The sequence below is a fragment of the Elephas maximus genome, chromosome 5, assembly GCF_024166365.1.
Source record: "Elephas maximus indicus isolate mEleMax1 chromosome 5, mEleMax1 primary haplotype, whole genome shotgun sequence".
In the NCBI taxonomy this organism is placed as follows: domain Eukaryota; kingdom Metazoa; phylum Chordata; class Mammalia; order Proboscidea; family Elephantidae; genus Elephas; species Elephas maximus.
This window is the reverse complement of record NC_064823.1, coordinates 90,241,769-90,256,288: the sequence shown is the minus strand read 5'-3', so window position 1 is coordinate 90,256,288 and position 14,520 is coordinate 90,241,769. Positions and strand designations below refer to the sequence as shown.

General features: G+C 37.1%; 1 pseudogene; it reads left to right on the top strand.

Annotated features, from left to right (window-relative positions):
* The window catches only part of LOC126077128 (UDP-glucuronosyltransferase 2B31-like), a 29,800-nt pseudogene extending 18,408 nt beyond the window's left edge, over positions 1-11,392 (top strand).
* Positions 11,393-14,520: the final 3,128 nt, after the last annotated feature.

The following is a 14,520-nucleotide window of genomic DNA, read 5'->3' as shown; positions in this document are numbered from 1 at the left end:
GAATGGTATTGATTTGGTGATTTCCTCTTCAATGTTCTTTTTGTTGATGTAGAGGAATCCAAGTGAATTTTATATGTTTATCTTCTAACCTGAGACTCTGCTGAACTCGTCTATTAGTTTCTGTAGTTTTCTGGAGGACTCCTTAGGGTTTTCTGTCTATAAGATCATGTCATCTGCAAACAGAGATAATATTACTTCTTCCCTGCCAATCCGGATGCCCTTTATTTCTTTTTCTAGCCCAATTGCTCTGGCTAGGACCTCTAGCACAATGTTGAATAAGAGCGGTGATAAAGGGCATCCTTGTCTGGTTCCCATTCTCAAGGGAAATGCTTTCAGGCTCTCTCCATTTAGAATGATGTTGGCTGTTGGCTTTGTATAGATGCCCTTTATTATGTTGAGGAATTTTCCTTCACTTCCTATTTTGCCGAGAGTTTTTATCATGAATGAGTGTTGGACTATGTCAAATGCCTTTTCTGCATCAATTGATAAGATCATGTGGTTTTTGTCTTTTGTTTTATTTATATGGTGGATTACGTTAATGGTTTTTCTAATATTAAACCAACCTTCCATACCTGGTATAAATTGCACTTGGTCGTGGTGGATTATTTTTTTGATGTGTTGTTGAATTCTATTGGCTGGAATTTTGTTGAGGATTTTTGCATCTATGTTCATGAGGGATAGTGAAGTCACCGGGCCAGGGCTTTTTTTTTGTTGGGAGTTTTTTGATTACCGTATCAATCTCTTTTTTTGTTATGGGTCTTCAGTTGTTCTACTTCTGATTGTATTAGTTTAGGTAGGTAGTGTTTTTCTAGGAATTCATCCATTTCTTCTAGGTTTGCAAATTTGTTAGAGTACAATTTTTCGTAATAATCTGATATGATTCTTTTAATTTCAGTTGGGTCTGTTGTGATGTGGCCCATCTCATTTCTCATTCGGGTTATTTGTTTCCTTTCTTGTATTTCTTTAGTCAGTCTGGCCAATGGTTTATCAATTTTGTTAATTTTTTCAAAAAAACAACTTTTGACTTTGTTAATTTTTTCAATTGTTTTTCTTTTTTCTATTTCATTTAGTTCAGCTCTAATTTTTATTATTTGTTTTCTTCTGGTGCCTGATGGATTCTTTTGTTGCTCGCTTTCTATTTGTTCAAGTTGTAGGGACAGTTCTGTGGTTTTGGCTCTTTCTTCTTTATGTATGTGTGCATTTATCAATATAAATTGACCTCTGAACACTGCTTTTGCTGTGTCCCAGAGGTTTTGATAGGAAGTGTTTTCATTCTTGTTACATTCTGTGAATTTCTTTATTTCCTTCTTAATGTCTTCTATAACCCAGTGCTTTTTCAGCAGGGTGTTGTTCATTTTCCTAGTGTTTGATTTCTTTTCCCTAGTTTTTCCGTTATTGATTTCCACTTTTATGGCCTTGTGGTCTGAGAAGATGCTTTGTAATATTTTGATGTTTTGGATTCTGCAAAGGTTTGTTTTATGACCTAATATGTGGTCTATTCTAGAGAATGTTCCATGTGCACTACAAAAAAAGTATATTTTGCAGCTGTTGAGTGGAGTGTCCTCTATCGGTCTTTGCGGTCAAGTTGGTTGATTGTAGCAATTAGGTCTTCCATGTCTCTATTGAGCTTCTTACTGGAAGTCCTATCCTTCTCCGAAAGCGATGTGTTGAAGTCTTCTACTATAATTGTGGAGGTGTCTATCTCACTTTTCAGTTCTGTCAAAGTTTGTTTTATGTATCTTGCACCCCTGTCATTGGGTGCATAAATATTTAATATGGTTATATCTCCCTGGTCATTTGTCCCTTTAATCATTATGTAGTGTCCTTCTTTATCCTTTGTGGGGGATTCAACTTTGAAGTCCATTTTGTCAGAAATTAATATTGCTACTCCTGCTCTTTTTTTGATTGTTGTTTGCTGGATATATTTTTTTCCAACCTTTGAGATTTAGTTTGTTTGTGTCTCTAAGTCTAAGGTGTGTCTCTTGTAGGCAGCATATAGACAGATCATGTTTCTTTATCCAGTCTGAGGCTCTCTGTCTCTTTATTGGTGCATTTAGTCCATTTACATTCAGTGTAATTATAGATAAGAATGTGTTTAGTGCTATCATTTTGATGTCTTTTTATGTGTGTTGTTGACAATTTCATTTTTCCTCTTACTTTTTTGTGCTGAGATGTTTTTCTTTGTAAATTGTGTGTTCCTCATTTTCATAGTAGTTGAATTTATGTTTGCTGAGTTGTTGTGTTTTTCTTGGTTTTTATTTTGAGTTATGGAATTGTTAGACCTCTTTGTGGTTACCTTAATATTTGCCCCTATTTTTCTAAGTAAAAACTTAACTTGAATTGTCCTATATTGCCTTGTTTTCCTCTCCATATGGCATTTCTATGCCTCCTGTATTTAGTCCCACTTTTGGATTATTGTGATCTTTTACGTAATTACTTCAATGATTCCCTGTTTTGAGCATTTTTTTCTTTTTAAAATTAATCTTATTTTGTTTTTGTGATTTCCTTATTTGAATTCATATCAGGATATTCTCTTCTGTGACCTTGTGTTGTGTTGTTATCTGATGTTATTAATTTTCTGACCAAAGAATTTCCTTTAGTATTTCTTGTAGCTTTGGTTTGGTTTCTGCAAATTCTCTAAGCTTGTGTTTATCTCTAAATGTTTTAATTTCGCCTTCATATTTGAGAGAGTTTTGCTGGATAAATGATCCTTGGCTGACAGTTTTTCTCCTTCAGTGCTCTATATATGTCATCCCATTGCCTTCTTGACTGCAGGGTTTCTGCTGAATAGTCTGAACTTATTCTTATTGATTCTCCTTTGTAGGAGACCTTTCTTTTTTCCCTGGCTGCTTTAAAATTTTTCTCTTTATCTTTGGTTTTGGCAAGTTTGATGATAATATGTCTTGGTGATTTTCTTTTTGGATCGATCTGATACGGGGTTCGATGAGCATCTTGGATAGATATCCTTTTGTCTTTCATGATGTCAGGGAAGTTTTCGGCCAACAGATCTTCAGCAGTTCTCTCTGTGTTTTCTGTTATCTCTCCTTGTTCTGGAACTCCAATCACATGCAAGTTATTCTTGATAGAGTCCCACATGATTCATAGGTTTTCTTCATTTTTTTTTTAATTATTTTATCTGATTTTTCTTCAGCTATATTGGTGTCAATTGCCTTATCCTCCACCTCCCCCACTCTGCATTCCAGTTGCTTGATTCTGCTCCTCTGACTTCCTATTGAGGTGTCTAATTCTATAATTTTACTGTTAATCTTTTGGATTTCTGAATGCTGTCTCTCTATGGATTCTTGCAGCTTATTAATTTTTCCACCATGTTCTTGAATAATCTTTTTGATTTCTTCAACTGCTTTATCAGTGTGTTCCTTGGCTTTTTCTGTAGATTGTCTTATTTCATTTTTGAGGTCATCCCTGATGTCTTGAAGCATTCTGTAAATTAGTTTTTAATGTTCTGCATCTGGCAATTCCAGGATTGTATCTTCATTTGGCAAAGATTTTGATTCATTAATTTGGGAAGGTGTAGAAGCAATCATGGTCTACTTCTTTATGTGGTTTGATATCGACCGTTGTCTCCAAGCCATCTATAAGATATTGTAATGATTTATTTTATATTTGCTCACTGAGTCTTATCTTGTTTTGTTTTCTTTCATTATACTTAGATGGGCTACTAGATTAGACTGGATTGTTGTAGGCTTTGAATCACTTATGTCCTCTTACCAGCTGGTTTGGGCTGTTACCAGAAATATAAGCCTAAGAGTCCATTAACTATTCTTGAGTAGAATCTGATTTTGGGTCACCAAGTGTGTGGGGTAGACAGTCACCTATTCGCTTAGAGGAGTATTGGTGATAGCTGTGTGGACCAGATTCTAGTAGCAGCAGGGGATCACATTCCAGGGGGGGCAGGATGCTGACAGGCTTCCCCCAAGTGCCGGTGAGGTAGGTGTGTCTCTATTTGGTGGGTGGGCTCTGCAGCTGTACCTTAGGCACCCAATGCATGTACCTCTACAGATTGTAGATGTCACTACCCTCTGACCCCTACAGCAGAAGGTTAGGTGGCTTGGGTGGAGCTTCAGCCCTCAGTTCCCCCTTGTGGGCCACTGAGGGCTCTGTTTAATAGGTACAGATATCAGACCTGGGAAACTTGTCTTTCCAGTAATCTGCTAAAACAATTACAGTCAGATCCCTATCAGAATTGCCTTTGCATAGTAGTAGCCACCTTGTTCCCTGTAGGGATGAAAGCCCAAGACTGTGGATCACAAATGCTTGGCTGGAGCTGGTTCTGTATTTTTAGTCCAATTTCGGGAAGTCAGGGAAGGATTCTTGATCCCTGGGTTTTTTGTAGCTGCTTCTCTCAGGCCAGGAGAATGGGTTAGGAAAAGACAAAACCAACAAACAAAGAAAAAAAAACCACAGAGCACTTCACTCTCTGTCCCAGGAAACTCCAATGTTAATGAAGCCGCCTGGGAAGGGGAGGGGAGGGATCAGATAGATAGGAGAGAGTAGCACCCAGGAATATAGACAAAGTTACTTATCTTGCTTGGGATGACTGTTTTATCTGAGATTCCCGAGGGGCATGTCGACTGTGTGCACTGGCTGGGTAGAGATCGACCCCTCGGGTCAGGTCCGCATCCTGTGCTTGTGCTGTCTCAGAAGCCGTGGTCAGTTCCTCTGCTCCCAGTACAAGGCCCAGAGCCAAGGTTCCCCGGTTGGGACACCGCACTCCCGGCTCCAAAACCAGTCACTGCCTCCCAGAGACTTCTCCTCCTGTCAGCCGTGTCCCTGCACGGCCTGCGTGGACTGACCGGGCTTCCCCCGAGCTCACTTCAGGGGGCTAGGGCCGCGCCCCGTGTTTGCACCTTTTCAGGATACAATGCTCAGTTCCCCTGCACCCAGTCCAAAGTCTGGTGCCAAGATTTTCTGACCGGGACACTGGTTCCAGGCTCCGAAAACAGTCGCTGCTTCCCCGTGGTTGTTCGTTCTCGCGTTAGCCCCGTCAGTGTGCAGCCTGCTTGCGCTGGCTGAGTCTCTACGGAGGTTACCCCAGGGGGCTAGGGGTTAGGGCTGTGTCCCCTGCCTGCCCGTCTCAGCAAGCTGCAATCAGCTCCACCACTCAGCACCAGGGAACTGCGGGGGCTGAAGGCTGTGGGGTGGGTCGTGGGTTCCAGAAGCAGTCGCTGGTTCAGGGCACAGCTTTTCACTCCCCTGTCACTCAGATCAACTCTTTAGATCTGTGTTTGATGGTCAGGGTTCGTAGATTGTCATGTATGTGATCGATTCAATTGTTTTTCCGAGTCTTTGTTGCAAGAGGGATCCGAGGTAGCGTCTCCCTAGTCAGCCATTTTGGTCCCCTCCCTCACTGCAGTTTTGATGTGCATTTCTCTAATGGCTAATGATATTTCCTCATGTATGTGTTAGCTACCCGAATGTCTTCTTTGCTGAATGGTCTGTCATATCCATTGCCCATTTTTTAATTGGGTTGTCTTTTCATAGTTGAGTTTTTGCAGTATCATGTAGATTTTAGAGATCAGATGCTAATTGGAAATTTCATAGCTAAAAACTTTTTCCCATTCTGTGGGTAATCTTTTTACTCTTTTGGTGATGTGTTTGGGTGAGCATAGGTGTTTGATTTTTAGGAATTCCCAGTTATCTGGTTTCTCTTCTGCATTGTTAGTAATGTTTTGTATACTGTTTATGCCATGCTTTAGGGCTCCTAATGTTGTCGCTTTTTTTCTTTCATGATCTTTATTGTTTTCGATTTATATTTAGGTCTTTGATCCATTTTGAGTTAGTTTTTGTGCATGGTGTGAGGTATGGGTCTTGTTTTATTTTTTTGCAGATGGATATCCAGCTATGCCAGCACTATTTGTTAAAAAGACTGTCTTTTTCCCCATTTAACTGTTTTGGGGCCTTTGCCAAAGATCAGCTGCTCGTAGGTAAATGGATTTATGTCTGGATTCTCGGTTTTGTTCCCTTGGTCTATGTATCTGTTGTTGTACCAGTACCAGGCTGTTTTGACTACTGTGGTGGTATTATAGGTACTAAAATCAGGTAGAGTGAGGCTTCCCACTTTCTTCTTCTTTTTCAGTAATGATTTACTTATCCAGGGCCTCTTTCCCTTCCATATGAAGTTGGTGATTTGTTTCCCCAACTCAGTAAAAAATGTCGTTGGAATTTGGATTGGGATTTATTGTATTTATAGATGGTTTTTAGTAGAATAGAAATTTTTACAATGTTAAGTCTTCCTATCCATGAGCAAGGTATGTTTTTCCACTTACGCAGGTTTCTTTTAGTAGTGTCTTGTAGTTTTCTTTGTATTCATCTTTTACAACTCTGCTAAGATTTATTCCTAAGTATTTTATCTTTTTGGGTGCTACTGTAAATGATATTGATTTGGTGATTTCCTCTTTGCTGTTCTTTTTGTTGGTGTAGAGGAATCCAACTTATTTTTTGTATGTTTATCGTGCATCTTGATACACTGCTCAACTCTTAGGTTCAATAGTTTTCTGGAGGATTCTTTAGGGTTTTCTGTGTACAACATCATGTTATCTCTAAATAAAGATGCTTTTACTCCTTCCTTACCATTCTGGATGCCCTTTATTTCTTTATCTGGCCTAATTGCTCTGGCTTTGACCTCCAGGACAATGTTGTTTAAGAACGGTGATAAAGGGCATCCTTGTCTGGTTCTCTTTCTCAAGAGGAATGCTTTCTAACTCTCTCCATTTAGGATTTGTGCATCTAAATTCATAATGGATATAGATCTATAATTTTCTTTCTTTCTTTTTTTTTTTTTTTTTTTGTTGTCTTTACCGGGTTTTGCTATCAAGGATATGCTGGCTTTATATGCTGAGTTTGGGAGTATTCTGTTCTTTTTTATGTTCTGAAATACCTTTAGTAGTAGTAGTGTTTATTTTTCTCTGAATGTTTGGTAGAATTCTGCAGGGATGCCATCAGGGCCAGGGCTTTTTTTGTTGAGAGTTTTTTGATTAACTTTTCCATTTCTTCTTTTGTTATGCATCTATTTAGTTGTTCTACCTCTGTTTGTGTTACTTTAGGTAGGTAGTGTGTTTCTAGGAATTCGTCCGTTTCTTCTAGGTTTACAATTCATTAGAGTACAGTTTTTTTGTAGTAATCTGATATGATTCTTTTAATTTCAGTTAGGTCTGTTTTAACATCACCCATCTCATTTCTTATTCAGGTTATTTGCTCCCTCTCCTGTTTTTTCTTTTGTCAGTTTGGCAAATGGTTTACCAATTTTGTTAATCTTTTTCAAAGAACCACCTTTTGGTCTTGTTAACTCTTTCAATTTTATTTCTCTTTTCTATTTCATTAAGTTCTCTAATTTTTATGATTTGTTCTCTTTTGGTGCCTGAGGGTTTCTTTTGTTGCTCTTTTTCTATTTGCTCAAGTTGTAGGGATAATTCTTTGCTTTTGGCCCTTTCTTCTTTTTGTATGTGTACATTTATTGATATAAATTCACCTCTGAGCATTGCTTTCACTGTGTCCCAAAGGTTCTGATAGGAAGTATTTTCATTCTCATTGGATTCTATGAATTTCTTTATCCCATCCTTAATGTCTTGTATAATCCAGTCTTTTTTGAGCAGAGTATTGTTCAGTCTCCAAGTGTTTGATTTCTTTTCCCTACTTTTTCGGTTTTTGCTTTATACTTTTATGGCCTTATAGTCAGAGAAGATGCTTTGTAATATTTCAAAGTTTTGTACTCTGCTAAGGCTTGCTTTATGACCTAATATGTGGTCTATTCTACAAAATGCTCCATGTGTACTAGAAAAGAAAGTATACTTTGGCTGCTGTTGGGTGGAGTGTTCTGTACATGTCTACAAGGTCGAGATGTTTGATCATGTCATTTAGATCTTCCGTGTCTTTATTGAGCTTCTATCTGGATGTCCTGTCCTTTACCGAAAATGATGTGTTGACGCTTCCTACTATAATTGTGGAGGTGTCTGTCTCACTTTTTGATGTTGTTAGAGTTTGTTTTAGGTATCTTGCAACCATGGCATTGGGTTCATAAATATTTAATATGGTTATATTCTCCTGGTATATTGTCCCTTTAATCATTATATAGTGTCCTTCCTTATCCTTTGTGGTGGATTTAAACTTAAAGTCTATTTTGTCAGAAATTAATATTGCCACTCCTGCTCTTTTTTGATTGTTGTTTGTTTGATATATTTTTTACATCCTTTGAGTTTTAGTTTGTTTGTGCCTCTAAGTCTAAGGTATGTCTCTTGTAGGCAGCATATAGACGGATCATTTTTTTAATCCATTCTCCCACTCTCTGTCTCTTTATCAGTGCATTTAGTCCATTAACATTCAGCATAATTATGGATAGGTATGAGTTTCATGCTGTCATTTTGATGTCTTCTTTTGGGTGTTGTTGACAGTTTGTTTTTCCCACTTAATTTTTTGTGCTGAGTAGTTTATCTTTGTGTATTGTCTTTTTCTCTTACTCATTTTTTTTTCTTTCTGCTGAGTCTCTATATTTTTCTTATATTTTATTTTTATGAGTAGGATAGCTCGTCTCCTATGTGGTTACCTTAATATTTACCCCATTTTTCTAAGTTTCAACTGAATTGTTATTTCTTTATATGGCCTTGTCTTCATCTCCATATTAGAGATCTATGACTACATTTCTTAGTCCTTCTTTATTATTTTAATGTTGTCTTCTTTCTCATAGTGACATTGTTGTTTCCCTGTTTTGAACACTTTATTTTCTTGATTTAAATTGTAATTTCCCTGTCTGGGTTAATGTCTGATTGTACTGTCCAGTGTTTGAATCTTGGATACCTGATTTTATTGATTTTCTAACCAAAGAACTCCCTTTAGTATGTTTTATAGTTTTGGTTTCATTATCACGAATTCCCTAATATTCTGTTTATCTGGAAATGTCCTAATTTCACCTTCATATTTGAGAGCCAGTTTTGCTGGATATAAGATTCTTGGCTCTCAATTTTTTCCTTCACTTTTTTGTATAAGTCATCCCATTGTCTTCTTGCCTACACGGTTTCCACCAAGTAGTCCAAGCTTATTTTTACTGAATCTCTTTTGCAGATGACTTTTCGTTTACCCCAGCTAGTCTTAAAATTCTCTCTTTATGCTTGGTTTTGGAAAGTTTGATTATAATATGTCTTGGTGACTTTCTTTTAACATCTACCTCATGTGGAGTTCAACGAGCATCTTGGATAGATATGTTCTCATCTTTCATGATACCAGGGAAGTTTTCTGCCAGCATATCTTCAACAATTCTCTCTGTATTTTCTGTTATCCCTTCCTGTTCTGGTACTCCAATCACTCTTAGGTTATTTCTATTGATAGAGTCCCACATGATTCTTAAGGTTTCTTCATTTTTTAAATTCTTTTTTCTGATTTTTCTTCAAATATATTAGCGGCAAGTGTTTTATCTTCAAGTTCAGAAATTCTGCCTTCCACTTGCTTGATTCTGCTCCTGTGACTTTCTATTGAATTGTCTAATTCTGTAATTTTATAGTTAATCTTCTGAATTTCTCACTGCTATCTCTCCATGGATTCTTGTACCTCATTAACTTTTTCATTATGTTCTCGAATAACATTTTTAATTGTTTCAACTGTTCTATCTGTATGTTCCTTGGCTTGTTCTGTGTATTGCGTGATCTCCTTCCCAATGTCTTGAAGAGTTCTGTATATTAAACTATTGAATTCTGCATCCAGTAATTCCAGGAAGGCACCTTCATCCAGGAGATCCTTTGATCCTCTTTTTTGAGAGCTTGTTGAAGCAATCATGGTCTGTTTCTTTATGTGATTTGATATTGACTGTTGTCTCTGAGCCATCCAGAAGTTATTGTATTAGTTTATTTTATATTTGCTTTCTGTATCATAGTTTCTTACTTTGTTTTGTTTTGATATGCCCAAATGGGTTGCCTGAGTGAACGAGCTTATTTTCATCTTTAGAGCTGTGACATCCTGTCACCAGATGGCTAGAGCTGTTATCAGGTATGTGAGCTTATGAGTCCATTCACTTTTCTTGTGTGGATTCAGCTCAGGTGTGCAGGTAGCTGGTCATCAAGTGTGTGGTACAGGCTCTGTCCTACAGTCTTAGAGGGGCAAGGGTGTTTGGTGTAGGCACCAGTATCTGGTTGAAGCTGGGGGTCAAGCTCTGAACAAGGCAGGGGGCTGAGAACCATCTCCCCAGCATCTCTGAGGAAAGCACATCCCTGTTCCCTAAAGCATACAGGTGGGTGGCTTTTGCAAGTTACCTCTATTGCTGTTTCTACAGTGTCATGTCATAGAACTTTGGGATTCAGAAACCATATGCGTTTATTCACACTTCTCCCTTGATCATAATGATTTTCAACAGAGAAACAACCGACTACAACTGCAGTGCATCGAAGTGAGATGTTGAGCACTATCCAACATGTAAAATAACAATACTAACAAGAAAAACAAAAATAGTAATAGCAAACATTTACTGAGATTCTACTACATGGTAGAAACAGTTCTAAGTATTCTAAGAATCTATTATTCTTCACAATAATCAGATAAAAGAGGCGCTGTTCCCACCTATTCCATTTAAACAAAGAGACAACTGAGGCACAGAGAGAGTAAATAACTTGAACAAAACAGGGAGCAAGTGAGTGTCAGAATCAAGATTCAAACCAAGACAACCCACTTTCACTTATTTAACTATTCAAACATTGACATAAGGTCAATACCAATTCCTGGCCAACACTAACTCCTGATCAGCCCTTCCTGGACACATGCCTGGACCTCATGATAGGTCTGCCTCCTATTTCTGGATAATGGTGTTATTTTTAATCTTGTACACCTGGTCCGTTAACAATTTTTTACTGGACGATTAAAACCCTCCACTCTCAAATGATGGTCTTTGGCTTTTCTTTTCTTTTTCATTTTTTGCTTTAAACTTAGCTCTTTCAAATCTCTTTCCCAAAAATACATATCCTCCCCAAACTTCTATATTTCTTGACACATTGAAATCTTATATACTTAGCAAATTCTAGCCTGTAAACTAAAATGCCTAAAATCATCTCAGAGGAAAATAATATATATTTCTTCCAGTCTAATGTGGCACACATTTTTACCACCGGCATGAATATTTCACTTATTTATCTTTTCTGATTTATTCTCTAATTTGATGCCTATTTGACTTTTCTTCAGCTATAAAGAAAATGCTATGAGGTTATCAACCATTCATCATGATCAGCCTGTTAAGCCCCTGGACCGAGGTGTCTTCTGGATCGACTTTTTCATATGCCACAAAGGAGCCAAGCATCTTTGTCCAGCCGCCCTCAGCCTCATTTGGTGCCAGTACCACTCTTTAGATGTGGCTGGGATTCAACTGGCAGTGTGGCAATTGTTACTTTTCTTGTCATAAAATGTTGCTTGTTTGGTTATCAAAAGTTTTTTTAAGACAGAAAAGAAGAAAAAGAAGGAGTAGGCCTCTTTAAGTCCTAAGACTAATAGGGATGATAAGTGAGAGCATTACATTTAATTCAACCATTGCGGTTCAACTCGTGGAAAGATTCTTCCCCACATTTTGCCAAAGCTGAGCCTTTTTGGCATTCCTCAGAAATTTTACCGTTGAGCAATTGTTAAGATGTTAGCTAAAACATTCTTCCCTACGGAGAAATAATCCTGTGTGTTCTTTGATGAATTCCTCCTCAATGTTCCTCTTGAAATGGACAGTTCCATTCATCAGTTAGATTATATTCAAGGTATTATTTTCATTTTTTAAATCCAGAAAAAATTCTACTTTGGCGATGTCCTATATATAATTTCATACCTGGAACACAAACTAAAACTCACTTGAGCCTCAACTTATTGATTTGAAAAGATCAGGAAGCCTGATGTTTTCACCTTGAATTTTCAGAAATATTTTCTACATATATACTGTGCATTCATATGAAATACATGTATCCTTCATGAACCATAAAACATTTCTTCATGAAATTTTCTTTCTTTCAGAAGCCCTGAGTGGTTTCAACTGGCTTCCTACCCAAAATTGTGCAATTTTGTAATGTCTTTAGTTAGAAAGTCTGAAGATATTTTCCCCACCAGTCTTAAATAATTTGAGTAATTGTTCTCCCTTTATTGAATGACCCTGTGTAGTTGGATAGTAAGGCACAAAATAAGAGGAGAGAGTAGTTCAGTTTATTGGGAATCATAGGTGGGGCCAAAATGTTTAGTCCAATGCCTCTGTATTATAATGTTAAAAGATCCTGTCATAAGGTCTTTTATTTTTGGCCTTAATTTGTCAATTCACATACTTTAATAACCAGGACACTTAGGAGACAAAAACCAGAACTCTATACAAATCTTTTATATAGATTCTTCCCTCAAATGCATTGAAAAAGTAAATTGCAGATAGAATAAAGAGCCACATTTTGTTACGTGCAACAATTTTTACAACCTTTGTAGTAGAAAGTATTTGAAATGGCAAAAAAGGTCTCCAAACTTGTCTTTGAATATCGATAATCAGAGCCTTTGGAGGCAGAACAAACCACAGAGAAGAAAAAAAAAATTTTTTCTTTGTGATTTCTTCTGCCATATAAGAGAATTTTAAACATTTGGGTGGAAAAAAGGCATATTTAGCATTTTTGATACCTGGAAATTTTTATAAAATTCTTCTATGACAAGCTAGGGTTCCCTGGATGGCACAAACAGTTAAGCACTTGAGCACTAACTAAAAGTTTGTGGCTTGAACCCATGCAGATGTCCCCCGGAGGAAGGATTTGGCAATATGTTTCTGAAAGACCACAGCCTTGAAAACTCTGTGGAGTACTCTGCATATTTGGGGCCTCAATGAGTTGTATTCTACTCTGCAGCAACTAGTTTGGTTTGGGTTTTGGTTTCTATATAACAAAGATATTTTTCGTAACAATAGTAAGTGAAATTAATTATGATAAAATAGTGGACAGAAAATGAAATTGATTATGATAATAATGGCCAATGAATATTTCCTTTTATTAAACTTATCTCTTTTATTAAACTTGAATCATGCCATTACAAAGAAAAAAATAAGTATCAGATTACAAAAGTGAAAAAAGTAATGGGCTAATGATTTTTCATTACATTAATGCTGGTTTCTTTTTTGTTTTTAAGTGGGAGGATACCTTATCCCTACACATTAGTCTGAGACAATAATGTAGCTCAACGCATACTACCTGTGCTAAATTCCTATCTATTTCTGCTTTCAAGAAGTAACTTGTGCACATTTGTTAATGACTCTGCCCACATTGATTGTCTTTGCACTTCTTAGACCACATACCATCTATATCACCCTATATCTACTCAAGGATGATTAAAGTGTCCTTTTATCCATCTTAATTTTGACAGTTTTTTTCGCATAAGGCAGCATACATATAGTTAGGAAAAGCCATAAACATGAAGGTACATTTGGCAGAAAGTCATAAAAATCCCACAGTATATTAAATACCACAAATTACAATATTTTCCATGCAGTTGTTTCCTCAGGATTGTTCCAACAGCTTTCAAATTTCTCAGCAGTCAAAACAATTTTAATGCAAATACAAACTTCAAGTAGTCACCTAGAATCACAGAATGAAGGTAACTTTCATCACTTTTACCATCTCTGGGCTAGTATTATTTATTTCAAATCTGTTGTTTAAAGACAGGAATATGCAAGCATCACAGTGGTTAGAGACAAAAATCAATGATTATGCACTTAATCTTCAAGAGAATACAGGAAACTGAGTCTATGTTGGAGAATGACAGTATGATCAAGAGTTTCTGATAATTTCTATCTAAAATGCAATATTAAAGGATATGTCATACAAACTTACTAATCACAAGTTTCATATTTATTCTTAAAAGCCAACAATAATATCAGTAATCATTCAATAACAATAATAAAGAAGGGAGGGAACTTGGCAGAATATGTCATTCCAGTGCTTTCTCTTGCTAAAGCTTAACATTCAATAAGCTGGCAAAGAGAAATGTTTCGAGGGTCCAAATTAAACAACATAAAGATGAATTTGGAGCTGAGACAGAATAACCCCAAAACTGGCACAGCAGACAATATTTAAATTTTTCTCATGTTCAGTCATCTTAGAAACATTTGTGCCTTTGGTCACAGCATTATGGTGAGTTTCAGATGAGTGAGAAGCATAGCTTCCCTTTGAAAACAAAGTGTGTGAAAGTGGGGTATATAGAGATCAAGTAATAGATTCCTGACAAAGGTCAACTGATAGTAGGTTCATGGGTCTTCAGTCCCACCTGTGGTCCCCAAATGTATAATCAGAATAATAATAGGTTGGCGTTTGGGTGACATTAGTAGCTAGATCAGTCTTGGTCCATGAGAGTACATTCTGTTCATACCATCCCATCACCACTCTGTTTGTACACCTAGCAAACCAGAGCTAGAGTGACCAATGGTTTGGTGCCATCCCTATGGTGGGTGGAGCCCTGGTGGCATAGTGGTTAAGAGTTCAGCTGCCAATGAAAAGGTTGGCAGTTTGAATCCACCAGCTGCTCTCTGGAAGC